Below are 4,594 nucleotides of genomic sequence, written 5' to 3'. Positions count from 1 at the left end.
CCCCGTCGCTGCCGCCTCATCCGCGGGCCGAAGTCTTGCACGTCAACGTCGATTCGTTCGACAAAAACCCCGAGGCAAGATCCCGATTTTTGATTATTTATTCATTACAATTCTTAGATTTGTCATGAATTAAGTATGTGCAAAATTCCATTTTTAATTGTTATTCCTTTCAATAGTTAGATTTGTTATGAATTATCTGTATATATTAAATTGTGATGTAATTATCTGTGTGGGTTGGTTTGATGAATAACATTAAATAAATCATAACAATATGATAAATAGTATTTTAGAGAATTTATAATAAATTAAAAGAATTTATTTTAACAAAAGAATCAATTTAGGATAATTATAATATTTTTTAAAAGAATTTATTTTGAGAAAAAGAATCATTTTAGAATAATAAATATTTTAAAAGAATTTATTTGAAAATGAAATTAGTTTTGAATGATTATAACAAGGAATAAATAATTTATCTTGAAAAAGGAATTATTTAAAGTTATTATAATAATATATATTCTAAAAGAATTTATTTTTAGAAAAGGAATTATTTTAGATTAGTTATAATGAGAAATGATTTAAAATAAATTATTTTGGAAAAGTTTATTTTCTAAATTATATAGATGTTGTTTATGATTCTTAGATTTAATGATTTGACATGCCATGATATCATTGCATGTGATTGGCTGAATTTATTTACTATTTTCTTATTGTGATTGAGAACCATTAGTAGTTCATTTTTAGTGGCTTTGCGCGTCATGAACAAGATTTAGTGACATGTGTGTGTGCGTTGACTAAACTTAGGAGGTGCACTAGAGATCTATTGTAGGTCATGTTTATTGACTTAGAAAAATAAGAAGAGTTGGGATGGGAAAGTCATAGTTCATGTGATCGGATGTGGTTGTTGATGTATCTTCCAGACTCGCACCAGTGACATGTTTCGTCCTGGAGTTGGTTTGTTAGGCCAAGTGGCCTGTTTTGTCACTTTGGTCAGTGACCTGTTTCGTCACCCGAGTTTTGCTTGAGTTCGGACCAGGCCAAAATCGGATTGCGTATAGTCTTCTAACCGCCTGTTTCGCGAGATTAGATACACATAGAGGATTTGTGAACAGCCAGTTATCCGATGATATGAACGTTGACTCAATGTGAGATGTGGACCAGTGAGCTATTATAGGATGACTAGTTGTATGACCTTGATACTTGGATGATTATGGATTCTTCTAATTGTTATACTCTAGTGATGGATTGCATTTAGCTTATTAGTATTCCAGCTGCATGTTTTTATTCATTATTATTGTTTTTTCTTTTGGTCATTCAACCATTTCTCTTCTCTCTTGTGGGGTCTTGCCGTGTACCATGCACGCTGACGTACTCTTGTCCTCTCGGGTTGTACGTCAGATTTAGAGGATGGACAGGTCTAGTATGATGATGCTTTGGAGCCAGAGTATTCCCAACCGGAGTGTCTTCTAGATGGAACAAAAGAACAAACTGGAGCTTAGTCATTTTCTTTTCTGTAGTCGTTGATGGACACTAGATTACTTTGTAGTATTTTCTCTTTTAGTCTTTCGAGGGATTTATTTTATTTTTACAGTACTTCCTTTCTATTTCTATTAGATTATGTATTTTCATATTTTTTTAGTTGGATTGTTTTGTAATAAGGGCGTGTTTGACCCGGATTTTTGTGTCTTGGATGATATTTTATTTGTGACATGAATCATTTCTATTCTGAGTTATTTATTATATTCTTGCTAATTGTGATTGGGGACCTTTGACTTTGCAATTTATTTTGACGCTTAGCGTATTAGCTTGAGTAGAAAGAGTTTAGTATTTATTTCTCCTCAATCTAAAACGTCGCGGGCTTGTTCACGTTATGATTCCCCGGTATTTTGGGAATTGGGGCGTGACATGCTAGTTTGATTGCACATCAAAGTGATGTTATGAAACAATTTCTCCTAATTCTCAAGCATGAATCTATGTTTCTCTAGCAAAAAGCTACAGTGAATTGGCTAAATCTTAGTGATAGCAATTCTGCATTCTTCCATGCCTCTATCAAACAAAAAAGAATGAGGAATTCTATTATATCTATTTCTAGCTCTCTTGGGGTCTAGCTTACAAAGCAGGAGGATTTTCAGGAAGAATTGGTGAGTTTCTATGGTAATATTCTGGGTATGGATACCCCTTACCAATCTCCTCTCATGTTAATATTGTCAAGAGGCCCTCTCATCAATGGTGGCCAATGCATTAAGCTTTGTAGGCCAGTTTCTGCAACTGAAATCAAAGTTGTTGTGTTTCAAATCAATGTGAAAAAAAGTCCAAAACCTGATGGATTCACTTCCAAATTCTATAAGGACTCTTGGGATATAGTTGGAGCTAATCTTGTCTATGTAATTGGTGACTTCTTTAGGTACGACAAAATGCTTAAATCTCTAAACCCTGCATCTGTTACTCTTGTCCCTAGATCTCATTGTCCCAATAATGCATCTGATTATAGACCTATTGCATGTTGCAACATTCTGTATAAATGTATTTCAAATGTGCTAACTAATAAGCTCAAAAGAGTGATGTCCTATCTTGTGAGTGAAAATCAGGGGGCCTTTATTAAAGGCGGAAGCATTGTTCATAATATTCTGATGGCCCAGGAATTGGTTCACATATATGGGAGAAAGAACATTTCTCCTAGATGTACCTTAAATTGATTTGAGAAAAGCGTATGACTCTATCAATTGGCAATTTCTTGCTAATGTGCTTAAGGGTCTAAAATTTCCTCTTAAATTCATCAATTGGATCATGGAGTGTGTGAAAACTGCATCTTACATAATCTTGGTAAATGGTCAACCCAATAAACTATTCTAGGGGGGAAAGGGCATAAGATTGGGGGATCCTATCTGCCCCTACCTTTTTGTCTTGGTGATGGAGTATCTTAGTAGGAGCTTATCTGACTTGGGGGAAGTGAGAGATTTTCATTTTTATCCTAAATGTAGAAAAAAATAAGATCTCTCGTCTTTGCTTTGCTGATGACATGATGCTATTCTGTAAATGGGATATAAGCTCTATTGAGCAACTTTCTTTGAGACTCTCTCACTTCTCTCAAGTCTCTGGGCTCTATGCAAACTTGTCTAAGAGTCAATTGTTTTTTGGAGGGGTATCCAGTATTAACACAGAAATCTGATCTTACAACACTTGGGCTTTGTTGAAGGGGTTCTCCCTATAAAATACTTGGGCATTCCTCTTTCATCCAAAGGTCCCTCCTCTACTGATTGTGCTTTGCTGATTGAGAGAATTCTCTCTAAAGCTAAAATCTGGACAGCCAAATTCTTATCTTATGCTGGCAGATTTCAACATATAAAATCTATCATTTATAGTATGCATGATTATTGGGGGAGTATATTCCTTTTGCCTAAGGGGTTTATACATGCAGTGGAACAACTATGCAGGGATTACATATAGATTGGGTCTTATGGTCAACACATCAAAGAAAAAGTGGCATGGACTCAGGTATGCAAACCTGAAACTCGTGGGGGACTTGGTCTTCAGCATTTATCTTTTTTGAATAAATGTTTAGTTATGAATCACCTCTGGTCTCTGATTCTCAAAAAATGACTCTCTCTGGGTAAGATGGGTGCATGTTTACTATATCAGAGAGAGTTCTTTGTGGGATATTATTGATATAAAACCTCATTTTCTTAGGTTTTTAAGAGAATTCTTAAGCTGAGGCTGGAAGCTTTGTTATGTATATCTTTTAGCAGTGGTTATTTGAATTGGACTGGGCCTAAACCTGAGTTTAGCTCCTCTGCAACTTATCAAGTAATCCTAGGTGAAATTGTGAAAAAATAGTGGGCTCATGTTATGTGGACTAGATACTCTATTCCTAAACATATTTTTGCAACTTGGCTGGTCTGTCATGATATATTGCCTACAAAAATCAGGCTGCAACATATTATGGTGTTGGAGAATAACACATGTGCTCTATGTGGTGTGATGATTAAGAACAGAGACCATTTATTCTTCCAGTGTAGCTTCAGCCTACAACTGTAGGGGCTGGTGATGGGTTTTGTACAGGAAACTTACCCTCCCTATAGGTGGCAAGACATCCTACCTTGGGCGGTCTCAACTTGAGAGGGGAGCAACTGCATCAGGGGAATCAAGAGGGCTATGGTTGCTGCATGTGTATATCACATTTGGAATGCTAGAAATATGTTGATTTTCCTGTTAGGTGGGAAAATTGAAAGAAGAAAATAGAGAACTAAATTTGTATTATTCTTTCTGACAGATCAGAAAAAGAATTAATTATAATTCCCTCGATATAATTTCTCTCTAACAAACTTAGAAAAAGAAATTACACTTCTTATATCGGATTCTCGATTTACAAAAGAGAGAATGATCAACAGATATCCTTTTCTTTGTTTAAAACTGGGTTCTTTACGGTAGAGATAAGATGCCTTCCTCAAAACTCGCGTCGAGTTTGCTTCTCGTTGACGATCCGTCGTTTCACCTCGCTAGATTCTGTAGGCTGTCTAAAATCACAATAGATAGCTTATTCCCCCATCAAACACTGATGATAGAAGTTACAATCTGACGACTTCCAAAAGGCTACAAT

The sequence above is a fragment of the Asparagus officinalis genome, chromosome 2, assembly GCF_001876935.1.
Source record: "Asparagus officinalis chromosome 2, Aspof.V1, whole genome shotgun sequence".
NCBI lineage: Eukaryota > Viridiplantae > Streptophyta > Magnoliopsida > Asparagales > Asparagaceae > Asparagus > Asparagus officinalis.
This window is presented reverse-complemented; position numbering follows the sequence as displayed.